General features: G+C 40.5%; 1 protein-coding gene across 1 annotated transcript in view; it reads left to right on the forward strand.

The window, feature by feature from the left end:
* The first annotated feature begins 1,733 nt into the window (after positions 1-1,733).
* Positions 1,734-14,049, forward strand: part of SOX6 (SRY-box transcription factor 6) — a 372,917-nt gene continuing 360,601 nt past the window's right edge. The window contains exon 1 of the mRNA XM_074149713.1: positions 1,734-1,819. The gene's annotated coding sequence lies outside the window, so the exon portion shown is untranslated. The remainder of the gene's footprint in view (positions 1,820-14,049) is intronic.

Below are 14,049 nucleotides of genomic sequence, written 5' to 3' on the forward strand. Positions count from 1 at the left end.
TCTTCCCCTCTCCCTCTCTCTCTCTGTCTCTCTCTCTGTGTTGTCTCATCTTGCCTGTGCTGTCTGGGCGGGGGAGCCCTGCCTCCTTTTGCCTTCCTCAGATCAATGCCCTGGCCACTCACTTTCTGATGTTGCACGACGGGAAATGCTTTGAATACTTACGACATGGCCGCTCACATTGATTGCCAAGATTGACAGCAGTAACCATCGCCTTCACTTGTTTCAGGAGGGAAAAAAAAAAAAAAAAATGAACCTGATTGTAACCAAATCTCCAGGCAACCCATCCGCAAACTTCTAACGATCGGGATCCTGCACATCCATGGCCCGGAGAAACACCAGCAGACTCTAGTTCATTTATTTTATTTTACTGAATTACCACCTATTTACTCCTCTTTCTCTCTCCCCTTTCACCTCCTTCCCTTTTTTTTTTTTTTTTTTTTTTAATGAAAATTACCGAAGCGCGTTGCAAAAAAAAAAAAAAAGGAGGCTCTCCCAGTGCTTTGTGCCACACTGGATCCCGAGGAGGTAACCAGGAAAAAAAAGCCCTATTGTGTTGTATACCTGTTGTTTGCTGTGGTGTGTAGTGCTGCGTGGCTTGGTGGTGGTGGTGGTTTAATGGGTTTTTGCTGGATTTATGTCGCGTTGCAGGAGAGAATCCGGTTCCCTCTGCGCTGTCTTTAATGGGTTGTTAGTTGCAATTGAGTGAAGCAGCAGCGTCCGGAGGTAGATCTGTTGTTTAGCTTTTAACATTGCTGTATTCACCCCTTCCCCCCGCCTCCCCCTGCACGATTATTTACTTTTATACCACGAGGGTGTTGTGTTGTGGGTTGGGTTTTGGGGTTTTTTTTGGTTGTTGGGGGGTTTTTTGGTTTTTGTTTTTGTTTTTGTTTTTTTTTTTTTAAGGGAAAAGTAGTTACAGTGTCGTCCCCGTGCGAGTTTCCGGGGCTGTTTGAATCCCGAGGTTTCCAAGATGTTAAGGGACCCCAGTACCTTGAAATCACAACACTTTCTCATCCTTCCCGTGTAGAGTTTATTTTAAAATGTAGTGACAGATCAGCGTTGTATTTTAAGATCACCCACGGCAGGCGAACACATGGTGCTGGGAAGATATTGTACGTAAGGAACTAACACGAGAGGGAGAAAGAGAGAGAGAGAGGAAAAATATAATCCGAAATAAATCTTTGAGAGCAGAGCGCTGCTGTCATTACTCCGAAGTACTCGCGTGGGTTTCTCTTCACGGATAACCCTCAAAGGCACGGGTTGGAGCAAAGCGAAGGGAGTTTAGTGGTGCTTTTAAATTCTCCGTTAAGTTTGAGGTGGGTAACTGCTTTGAAGTTCGCCACAAATGAGTCCTATGCACGGAGCATGGAATAATACAAAGCTACTGGAGTGGAGGCGGTAATGTCGGTTTTGGCCACACCGGGGCACTGTCCCGAGGATCTGCAGTTCCGTGTCGGCGCCTTATCTCTCCAAGCAGAGGGTTTGGATAAAGTTATAGTGAAAACTTTAAAATTGATACCGCACCCTAATTTGTGATACACAAGGAGGGGGCAAGAAAGCAGTCCATCATCAGGGAGCTCTGTTTACACCCGGGGAAGGGGAGATGTGTGCCGCTTTGTGGCAACATTCGACTTGGGATTTCTTGCTGCCTTAGCTCTTTGCCGGAGGTCATGCAAATCGACCTTAAAAGAATGCATAAGCCATAAATTAAAATAAACCCTTAGCCAGAGGCTGATCCATAAGTAGACAATACCTAACCTGGACAAAACGGCTTCCTTTGCGAGCTGAAAAAAAGACTAGTGCCTAAACCAAATGCAAAGTAAGTTTTCAGGAAGTATTTCATTTACTATTATTATTACTATTATTCTTTTAAAATAAAATAGTGGCAGTTGCAAAAGCTAGCGTAGCTGTTTACAGACAGTGCTGTAGGATACGAGTAAGGCAAGGTGTGTCTGGCAGAGAGCTTGTTCTTTTCCTGGCTTTCACTACCTTGGAAGCTGTTTGTTTTTTGATTGGGGATAAGAAGCCTCTTTAACCGTCTAAGCAATTTAATGTTTTACCTCGGATAATGCTGAAGAGTTTATGAACAAATCTGGGTTGCCTGCAAATGTCACATGCGCGCACACAAGCTGTGTCTGTATATAATAGTCTTGGGGCTTGTTTTTTTTTCCCGCAGTTTTTGACAATTGTTCCATTCATGATCCTGAAAGGAATCATCAGTGGGAGCTAATGAGTGTGCCTCTGCGGCTTGCCCTGCTCCGGGGAGGAGCGGGCACCGGCGCTGCCGCCGAGCCCGCTCGTGTAACGCATGCACGCGTGTACCGGCGGCGGGGTCGCCCCTGCGTGAGCGCGGCTGTGTGTAGATACGTGAGAGAGAACATATAGGCGTGATGTGAGCAGGTACTTCCACGCGTGCATTAATAATTGAGCTGCCAGAGAGTCGCTCCTCTGCCGGGAGAGCTTCCCAGCTGCCTTTCCGAGTCGTGTCGAACAGCACTGAGCAGTTAACCCGCTTTGCAGCAGGGGCTGTGTGCTTTAGCAGAGCAGGGCCTTGAGGTCAATCAGAGGCACTGATCGTATCGATTTGATTGCTGTCTTTGCTTTCTGCGGACCGTTTCACGGTGGTGTTCGGTGTTTTGTTTCTTTTCTGTCTCTCTCTCTCTCTTTTTTTTTTTTTTTTTTTTTTTTTTTTTTTAGGGACGGGAAAGAGTGAAAGTGGCAACGTGAAAAGACAATTAGTGTTGTGTCTGAGTGGCGGGGGGGCTGCAGGGGAAGTCAGCGTGGTGGGAGCCTGGGGACGACAGATTACTTCTGTCCTAGGGGTGTTTCCCAAAAACATAGACGGTGAAACTTTCTGTGATAAAGTAATATATCTTCGCCTGCTGTTTGTAGATAAGGTATATGTTTATTAAGCTAATTTAAATAGCCTTCGGCACACGAGCGGCACTTTGTTCCTACTGTTTTCTTTTACCCTCATTTTAACATTTTTGGTATTTCCAGCTTCAGTGCTGATCGTGAGGGCACAAGAACAGTTTTATCCAGTCCCCAAACAGGGTTTCAAGTCCAAAAATTAACGAATTTCCCTTTCTGTATTCGTGTAATGGAGTAATTTTGAAACCTGTTTTGAGACTTCGACTTGACTTGACTTGTTTTATTGACGTGCTTGTGCCCACTCATTTAATTAAGCCATTATACCATAAAGTAAATAATGAGAATGAATGTGAGATATGTGCTTATAGTCTGCCATTATATACAAATATTTCCCTGGAAAAGACGCTTAAAAAAAACTTTTTTCAGCACACTATGATTCTTTGGCAAGATCTTATTGCAGGTTTTTGTTTTGAGCCAGGGTATTTCGTGTGTTTCTGTGCTCACAATATTATATGCGCACTACACTCGGAATATAAACAGCAAGCATACCTAGCAGCTCATTCTAGTAAAACTAAGAAATAATCTATTTATAGTGAGTACATTTAAAAGAAAATAATGAGGTCATTTGGAGTATGCTGCAGTTTGAAGTAGCTCAACACCTGGCAGAAACTACATGCGCGTTTTCTTCAGACTCTGCACTATCCATAACTTTTCCTTATAATACATTCTTGTGTTAAGTGAGAAAGGCTGTTTGTAAAACAATCCTCTGGCTGGTTCCAGTGTTGGGTGAAGCTGATCCTGTAATGGCATTTTGTTTTGAACAGTTGCTGTAGTTGAAGTTCCCTCATAAGGTAAGGTGGCACTGGGTCTGAAAGGAGGTCCAAATGCCACATTTATAATTAGACTGCCAATTCAGCACATTGTATCTATTGCTATACAGGGATATACTGCTGTGTCTGGTCTCTCAATAGACTGTATTCAGAATTAGCCAATTCAACTGCTTAAACTTTGGAGTCAAATTTAGAATAGGCAATGAGAGAAGGAAAGAAAGAAAACAATAATGCTTTCTTTTTTCCTCAGCTAGCTATTAAAAGCCAAAGAATATACGGAAACCAAACCAGGCACTGCACTTGGAATCAATGCACCAAGCGCAGCCCGGCCAGCCTTGCCTGCAAAACCATTTCGAAGCGCACTTCTCCGGGGGGAGGGGAAGGTGAGCCCTGGGCATCGCTCCCAGCGCCGCTCTCCAGGCCGCTTCCCTGCCCGCCGCCGGACTCCCGCGGCGGGGGGGGGGACTCGGGGGCCGGGGCCCGGCGGGACGCAGCCCTGCCCCGGCAGCGCTGCGGGGTCTAGGATAGTACCGCGCCGCCGGCGGCAGCTCCCTCCCGGGTCGGGGGAGCTGGTCCTCCGCGCCCCCACCGCGCCCCGCGGAGCCGTGGCGGCTGTCGGAAGGACTCCCGCCCCCGGGGCGGGCGGGGGCAGCCGGAGCCCCGCGGGGAAGGAGCGGCCGCCGCCGGGGGACCCCGCGTCTCCCAGGGCCTCGGGCTCCGGCTGCTGGCGTCTCCCCGCCTTGTCCCCGGATTTACGGTTCCTGGCTCCTTTTCTCCTGTCATACTTTTTGTTTCGCTCACCCTGATTTCTCCGGCCTCCTCCGTTAGAACTTTAATTCATTCAGCGATGAGAATGTAAGAGGCCCTTTGGTCTTCAATCTCGCATCCTCTGCTAAATTCATTATTTTCTCTCTCTTCCTTGCAGTTCAGTACTCTGTTTCAGTACTGCTGGGAGACTTTGATGGGCTGCTTCAAAGCGCACTTAGTTCCCCTTTTTTGCTAGATCGTAGGGTGCAAACCAGTGCCATGTGGATAACACATCGCATAAAGGGAGTGAGACAGATGGCTGTCTCTCCCTGCACATTACTGATTCTCTGCTGAACTTATGTAACTCTTTCATTTTTTCCTTCTTACGTTTACACACTGGTGAAAGTGAGAAGAGAAACAAAGTGGAGTCTATCAGTTTCCTTCATAAGGCCACTAGTGCCTGACTTGTAGAAAATAATAACTGATGACCAAAGTTAGTTGCCTTCACTTGTCAAATTGATTTTGTTCTCAAGTGAGAACTGTTAGTGCTTGTTCCCTAGCCAGTGTTTTTCATATGTGGCCAACAATTGTTAGTGGTCATTTCCAGCTGAACTTCTTTTGCTCAATGAGGAAAAAAATCCCTTCGGACGTGTTTTTTGCGTCTTTGATCGTATTTTTAGTCAAAAGTATCCATGTGTGTCTGCAATTCTTAGAGGCCTTGGAATACCTCGTGGTAATAAAGGCCAGAGCTTTGCATGATGATGACAAAACCAAATATATTTTTTCTCAGTGGGCATTAGAAAGTTTCTTTAGTCATGACCTTATATCTGCTAAACACTGTAATCACCTTGGGAGATATCACTTTAGGAAGCATATCCATTAATCTTTTACACTTGGTTTGATTTCCCCCTTAAAAGTGTATAGATCACATTTAAAAGGCTTCTGTCTATTTATTTATTTATTTCACCGAACAAAAATTACTTAGGAAAGAGAAGCTGCAATGCACTTTTCTTTATGCCCCATACAGTGGAGTGATGCATATTTCTTTTTCCATAGTGTGACTTTAAAGATCAGCAGGCTGGTTTGGCAGAGGTTGTACGTAATGACTAAAGTTTTAAAAGTTATGTAAATAGGGGTGTTCGTGTATATATAAGCTATGTCAACTGAAGTGATACAAGGACATATTTTTAAAACATTTCAGTTAATACAGTAAATCACAGAGACAGAGCTTTGAAACATTTATGCATGATGTCAGAACCTGTGAGAGAAGTACTGCTTTATGATGTATTCAGTAGCTCACATATAGCTTATTTGTCAAGTAACAGCAAAACACAAAGGTGCACATTTCAAGTTTGTGCCTTAGTAAGCTGATTTCTAGTCATCTGTTTCAGTATCTTTTTGTGTAATTTTTATTTACACCGTTGTCTATTTTTTCTTTACATAGAACAACAAGAATGGGAACTTTAGGGGAATTGTTATCAAAACACAGAAACTGAATTTCCTTTTATTTTATATGAGCTATTCAGAATGTTTTAGACACACGATTCTCCCACGGTATCTATTCATGTAGCATTACAGGCCATGACATCATATTGTGAAAACAACAAAATACGGTAAGATGTCATTAGTAAGGCTGTGTACTGGGCCAGTGTGATGTCTATATGAAATATGTGTATATTTATTTAGATGTTATTCTGTGCAGCAGAAAGAGATCTGATAGACGTATTTGTTGGAAAGAAGCCGATTTCTACAGTGATAAAACCGGATAATTACATGTTCCCAAAGCCTTTTCAGCACAGAAGTAGGTGTTCTTTTAAAACATTATTCTGTGGCAACAGCAAATATTTGTGACATCATTGTAAGAGATTTCCTGCCAATTTTTAGTTTACTGTCTTTCAGAAAGTCTAGAGTTCTTTGGCGCTGGTGAAACTGCTACACGTACCCATCGTATATTCAAGTATTCAGTGAAGTTTTAAATAATTCTCTTTCAATTAGTACAACAGGAACCTGAAAAATGGATTTTCTCTTAAAGAAACAAGAATCAGTACATAGGCATTTCTTTCCTCCTCTTGTATATTTTAAAATACTCATATCAGTTTTATGTTTACTGTTTTGTCTCCTTAAATTAAGAAGAAAGAAAACAGTATCCCAAGGTTTAAAATCATTGCTCGGAAATTAGCTTAATCAAATATTTCTTGAGCCTTGTGAATTGGAAAGAGTAATATAAAATTAGATATATTGGTAAACTAGGTTAATCAGAGTCACTCATTTATAGTGGAGAATAAATATCCATCAGTCGATGCTTTTTTGAAGTCAGGCAAAACATTCCATCAAGTTAATGTGTTTAAGGGTATCATATCAGGCACAGACAGGTACTAGAAGTGATAAAAAACAGATAACCTGCAACAAAATGATTTACAGACGGGTCATTATCTTCTATAGAGAGGTTACACAGATCATATTCTTTATAAAAAGAGAATGTAATTCTAGAGAACTAGGAGAATTATCTAGGTCTGAATATTTAATGTTTTTCTGAGTGACTGGTAGAATTTGTCAAAGCAAAATTTTTTAGCCCTCTTACAGGCATCACATTAATGTAAGATATAGAAATGTTTGTATTTTAAGAGGGTTTGTGTAAGGTTTGTATTTTAAGAATTCATTATGCTTATTTTACCTGTTAGATGAAGTAAACCTTGGGAAACATTTTCCTTCTTTCCATGTGAACTTTGTCATGCGTATCTTTAAAATATGCACAAAAATGTTACCTGCAAATTAAAAAAAAAAAAAGCTGGAAAGTTTGATGTTAGGTTCTGGAATGTAATAAATCACTATTTCATATAGCAAGTGGCGAAGTTACATCTTTTCTATCAGTGGTAAGACAGGATGTCACTTAAATATTTTTTCCTTTCTTCTTGAGCTAGACAGAAAGGTGTACAGTCAATTGTTTCTCCAGTCGCTGGTAGACTGACATAAGGCAACAGGAAACTCTAAACCCTCAGAGGTGCAGTATTGATTTGATTCCGAACTGCAAATCCTTCATATCATTGCTCCAAATATCTAACTTTACACCAATATTACCCATTCTTTTTATAGTGACACCATGCTTAGTAAAAAACTTCTAAGCACTGAGGTCAGGTGTTGAGATTGGATTCTAGTTTATTTTTTATGAATCAGATAAAGATTTCTGTGCATGAGACCGTATGTGAAGATGAGAGAACAAGAACATTTCCATATCAAAGGCAATATATCTGAGGCTGCATAGTAATTAAAATGCAGTGGTTTGGACTCTGTGCACTAGCACTTACGCAGAGCGTTGTTGGGACCTTGTGCAGCATGCAGGCGGTTGTCTCTTGCATACTTCTAGAAATATACTTATAATTTTGTACAAACATTTATGCCAGTCCACACTTTTCTGTGGATAATTTGTATTTCATCCAAACCATTCAAAGTAGAAGTTATTTTTTGAGCAACCCCCTCATTATGGCTTTTGTGCATCAACTATTTTTATTCTGGTTGTTTGTATTTCCTCTTACCAGAATGATGGCTTGTTTATAGTCAAATTTTTTTGTGTGTTTCTCTAAGACCCCTTCCATATACCACTGAAATTTTACTACTTGCTTGAAATATCTTGTATTAGAAACAAAAATGCTAATATCTTTTTAGATTTATTGAAGATGCTGTGATTTCTTACATACCATACTTTATGGCAAATTAAATGCGTGTGCTGGAACATAACTTTTTCAATTAAACAATATGTATTTACTAAGTCCAACTGTTACACAAGATAAGGAAAAATGATACATTACTCCAAGGACCTGCTGATATGGGAAAACTGACATAAAATACCGCAGGGTGCTCCCTATCTGGATATTCTTTTCTGGAGTAAATGTGACTAATTCCGGAGTAGATCACCCTGGTGAGGAGCTGTTCCGGCAGGGCTGCTGATGAATTGTTTACTTCATAAACTGTATTGGTCAGTGTCCCACTGTGGAGGAGGCAGTGAGCGCTGCAAATTTCCTCATTACTCATAGATACTCTTTTTATGGAGGCTCTATCCATTAATGCTCCAAAATTACTGAGTTGAAGCTTTTAGGAAGTCTTTAAACAGATGTTTGTACTGTGAAAGTATTGTATTACGGCAATCTCGCTTCATTTTGTCTAGTTTTACATTACAATTGGTGTATGAATACGTGAGTACTTAGAGCTAGAATATCACACTTTCAGAGATTATTCTGCATGTTTTTCACATCTGTATTATTGTTGTGGATGGGCTTGTTAAACTGAGCTCCTGACCATTTGTGGTTAGTAAAAACCCATGGTATTTTTGCACAAGTAGGGGGGTTAACCTCAATGTCATGGCCTAATTCCAGGTAAGATAGGATGTAGTTGCCCATCTACATTCTTCTTATAGTTTTAAGTGGCTCAGTTAATCATCACTTCCTTTCCTAAACGTGATAGAGTAGTGTGCTGAGGACACTCATAGCATTTTACCTCAGAAATACCAAATCCAGCTATTGAAATAGTAGGTGGAACTAGATGATGAATCACATCTTGGGAGTTTTCTAGGTAAGAGGGGTGCCATATGCCTGACTGGCTTATTATTATTAGAATGAACATTTTGAAGGATTTCATATCTATGGTATTTGAATGTTGATCTGTTTCAGAGGAATATTTTGATATAATTTGATATTTGTCAGATTCTCAGCTGGCATAAGCCAGTGTAACTCCATTTACTTAAGTGCAAGGGTTCCACTTTACTCTAGCCACAAGTGCATTCCTTAGGACATGATGCAGTTCCTTCTAGATTCAAAGGAAAGACCTTTCTGTAACTATGCTGGGAGGGGGGTTGCACGGGAAGGCTCTGTTTGCATTGAATTCACTGTAGAAAATAACTTGGTTTCAGGTAGGGTGGAACCAGGTTCATCTACATGATATTGCTTATGGCTTTAGGATGACATTAGCAGGAATTCAACTCATGTAAACTACGTATTAGATCAACCATCTTTCAATGTCTAATCTTCCAGCAGGACTTCTGGTATAGTATATGCAGCATGTGGGGATTCTGACTGCTGACTTCCTTTAATGCTGGAGGCCGTGGCTGTGCATTTTCTTTTTTTTTTTTTTTTGTTGTTGTTTTTCTTTCAGTCACACCTGATCTGCTGAGGGCAGATTATCTTCCTGCATATCCTTTCATATTTTTCTTCTGCTGAGGGATTCATGTAGGCCATTACAGTAAGAATGTACTTTATTCTACCTTTAGTGCAATTATACATAGATGGACACGAAAATTTTTTATGTACTGAAGTAGACACGTTTCAATATATTTTTAGTAGTATTTTTGTTATGGTAGTGCCTGCACTTGAGATTTTGTGTTCACCTCTGGTTTACATGTATATGTTCTTACATTCTGCTATCTATATCTATTCTCATTGCTTGCCCAAAAGATCAAAGATGAATTCTAGGGAAACCCTTTCACACTTTCTAGTTGCCTTCTATATGCTCTAGTTCCCATTATACTACCTGTTCTTTCCACATGGAAATTATGGTACCTGTGGTATTTCTCTTTTAAAGTAACAATGGAATCTTTCATTTATTTCAAAACAAGTTAGATATGATCTGCTTTTCATCTTGATTTTGTGAGCTAGAAGGTAGTTAACTGGTGTTGGGATGGGGTGACGGCTACACAGACTGTGAAAAGTAGGTTTAGAGGAGCGTAGTGAGATGGAAAAATGTGAAAAGGAAGAGATCAAGACAGAAAGGTATTGCCACCTCATCTCCTAGAAAAAGGAGTAAGATAAAACATTCTAATTTCTGCTAAGCCATAGTACAACAGATCTTTTGGACGCTTCTCATGGGTGTTATTTATGTATTTTGATCACTCTTAGAATACCCCAAATTACAAACCTGTCAGCATACCTGCCAGAGAAAAAAAGAACATTCCTATGCTAGAAGATATGCCTAGACTTAAAGTTCCACGTGGGCAATCACTTTGCTGATTTAAGGTGGAAGAATGTGCTAATATTGGCCCTCTCTGGCATCTGGCTACTCTGGACTTGGAGAATAGATGCTGTTAGCCTTTCTGCTTCAAAGCTATATTGTTGCTGCAGGTAAATAAATTGCAGTGTGCCTTTATTCTTCAAGAATGACTTACACAGTTAAATGTGGAAATGTTAGCTTATGCATTATCATGCCTTTGGGCTTCTGCACCATATGCCTGATGCTCTTGAGGGACGCGAGTTTCAGGCAGCCCCCACTAGGCACAACAATCCCTCTAACTTTTCACCCTTTGCCGCCTCTGTATACGAGCTCATATAGACACGGTGGAGTCAGTTCAGGTATGTCTCTATGCTCACCCACAACACTCAACCTAGACTTCAAGGGACCATGTCTGCTGAGTATTCAAGCAGTTAGTTAAGTGGGTCTTTGTTCCCTGCTTTGCAGATCTTCCCTCAGCCATTGGTGAAAGCCAAAACCAATTTCTTTTCTTTCCTTGCTTGTGTACACAGCCTTTCCTTGCGATTCCTTTTTTTCCTCAGTCAGTGAAAACTCTCCTTGTTATTTTAGTCTTCACTGTTGTCTCTGAACAATAATGATTCAACCTGTAATGTTTACTTTAAGAATGTAACAAAAACTCTAATTAGCGATGGTAGTGGAGATATACGGCCATGCATTTTATGGGGTGAATGAGTGTGTCCACTAACAGTTGATTCGAGAACACCATTGCACAACACTGTGTGACGGAATGGGATCAAATTACAGACCCAAAGTCAAAATGGTGGTATAAAAGTGAAAGGCTTTGACTGCTCTGAGTGTTATATATAGTCTCTTCAGGGAAAGAGAAAGTGTGGATAGGAAAGAGAAGGTAGTTGAGTCACCTAAAGAGTAATTACCAAGGATTAGCTGGAGTTTCTAATTTATGAAGTCTTCCCTTGGAGAGGCTGAATTCAATTTTTCATGATGTGAGTATATTGTATAAAATGTCCAAAAGCAAAAGGAACAGGAGGAAATTGTTTTTCTGAATCATACGTAAGGATGATTTCCTATAGAAGTGCAAACTTCAAGACTTCAAGGCATATGCTGTTGCTGATTCTACTTCTGATAGATTCCCTCCCCCCCCTCCTCCCCCCCAAGTCAAAGTTGCACAGAAATACCTGGGATAACAAATAAACGAGCAAGAGACAAATCCAGCCCAAAATTGTTTTTGATTACTGCATTCCTCTTGTGGAAGGCTTTCTATTTCAGTAAATCAGCCATGGGATGATTAGATAAAGGTGAACGCTGTCTAAGTGTGGCTCCCACATGATACTTCCTGTCTTTCACATATTGTCTCTTTAGTATCGACAGCAACTAGATGCAAATCAGCATGGCATCTGCTAGTTTGTTTTCAGCTGACCGGGCTAAACAGCAGATATGGAATTTATCGCCAGGAGGCTGTGACCTCATCATAGACAAGTGGCATTCCCACAAGCAGGTAATGAAGCACCCCTATTGAGTGTAGCTGAAGTCCAAATCCTCAGTAGAGTTATTACATATTCAATTTAAACAGCTTTCCCAAACTTTAAAGCTGTCTCTTGAATTTTTTTTTTTTTTTTTTAAATCCACTCACTATTGTAGCTGGAACAGCAGCTGTCACTGGTCGCTGCCGATGCCACACTGTGCTGAATTGGGCCTTCTTGAAAGAGTGTGGGAGAAAAGAAGGGATGAAAAATCAAAGGGAGAAGAAGAGGAGGGGAAGGGATATGAAAGGACAAAGATGGGAGGGAAGAGCAAATGTGTTGGACTGAATAGTAACTGTAATGCTCTTACTGCTGTCGAACATGCATAGAGAATATTTGTAGTCAGACACTGTTTGGTAAGAGCTTGATACATTTGAATTATTCAAGCTTCTCTATATAGATGGTGTAATGCTGTGTTTTTAAGAAGGTAACATGCAGTGGTCAAAAACGTCCCCTTTAGTGTACTTACTGTATTCAAGACTGAACTCCATATTCCCTTTCTATTGCTCATCAAGTTGTTTGCAGCAAATACTTTCGGACACAAGTTATCTGTCCTTGCTGTTTGAGAAAAAGTAGGCTTCTGGGCAAGGTTTGAGTGGATCAGTTTGGTCATTTTTGTATTTTTTAGCAAGCCTTGTATGTGTACATAAATACTATTTATATGAATGGCCCATGAATACTTAGCATGAATCTTAAACGTTTTTGTATTTTACTGATCCTTCTAACAACCGATTGATAGCAAGTATTGTTGAAAGGCTTTATATATTCTTAATTATCAGTATAAGTTAGTAATCCCAAAATACTTGCACGCTAATTTGCAATCTGAATGTTGAATGTGAAATGAAATTGTATTTTATATCATTAAAATAGTTGTGAACGGAGAAGTGGTAGCTTTTTGATCTTGTCAGTGGTGAAGGTCTGAGACTAGCTAAAAGCAAAGCAGAAGTGAAATAGGTGCTTTAGAACCTGACGTAGTCAGTTTCTGTGGATGGGAAGGGAGGGGAGAATACTTGAATGAGAGGATATGAGAGGGGGAAAAAGGAAGAAAGGGAATAGGGTGAGAAGCAAAGAGTCAGAAGAAACCTAGGCTGCGTGTGTGCAGATCAGCATTAGTGGATGCAGCCTTTCAAGGCATACTTAATTACTTTATTCTCCTTCTTCACCTATACTCTTCCACTTTCCAAGAAACTGAGGATGAGATATCAAATTCAGCATTTCTGTCATTCATAATCAAATGGAATATTAATTAAGCTTAGAGTGGGAGTAATGACTGAACAGCAGTTGATAACCTCCATAACTGGGAATATTGTGTTATGTAAAGGGGAAAAATAGTTTTCCTACATTCTCAGCTTTCTGGAAAGTTGTGCAGTTCTTGTACTTTTAGTGAGAGGTTTTTGTCTTTTTTTTTTTTTTTTTTTGACTTCCTGTGACAGACAATTCGTTTAGAAGAACTAGACCATGGCCTGCAGTCTTCCAGTTGTACATGTTAGGCTGGGCTGGGCCTACTGCACTGTGGTTAAACAACTGAGACTCAGACTGGCCTGCTAGTTATGTTCTAGAGGTAACAAATAGGGAGCCAGTACCAAAATATAAGAAATATGAAGCTTTATTATGAAAGGCACTGAGCCACTGAAACTTCCAGTGAAGGATCCTCAACATCTCTTCTAAGAGTGTCCAGACTTAGCAGGATCATCCATGACCACGGCTTGATTGGAATTCTTGAGCATGTAAAAATATGTCACGGTGCATGTCAGCTTTCTTGGTGAATGCAGTAGATGAGGGCTCCCCATAGAAATGTTCTGTCTAGTTAAAGCTGCTAGATCATGGCAGTCAATTGTCCAGTCATTTCAGGGTCACTCTATTACTGCTTATGCATGTTAGCTATTTCATTTCTGTGCCACAAGGTAATATAGTTGTCCAAATGATGCACAGCAGCCAGTACGCAAAATAGTCTTTCACAGTTTGTTTCAAATCTTGTTTCAGACATTCTCCTTAAGTTTCTCTGTGCAAATTCTTACTTGGTTAATGTGCCAGTATCTTACTAAGCTTTCTTAAAATTCAGATTCTAATAAAATGCTTTTACTTATATTTAAAAATATTTGATA

Source organism: Numenius arquata, chromosome 6, assembly GCF_964106895.1.
Source record: "Numenius arquata chromosome 6, bNumArq3.hap1.1, whole genome shotgun sequence".
In the NCBI taxonomy this organism is placed as follows: domain Eukaryota; kingdom Metazoa; phylum Chordata; class Aves; order Charadriiformes; family Scolopacidae; genus Numenius; species Numenius arquata.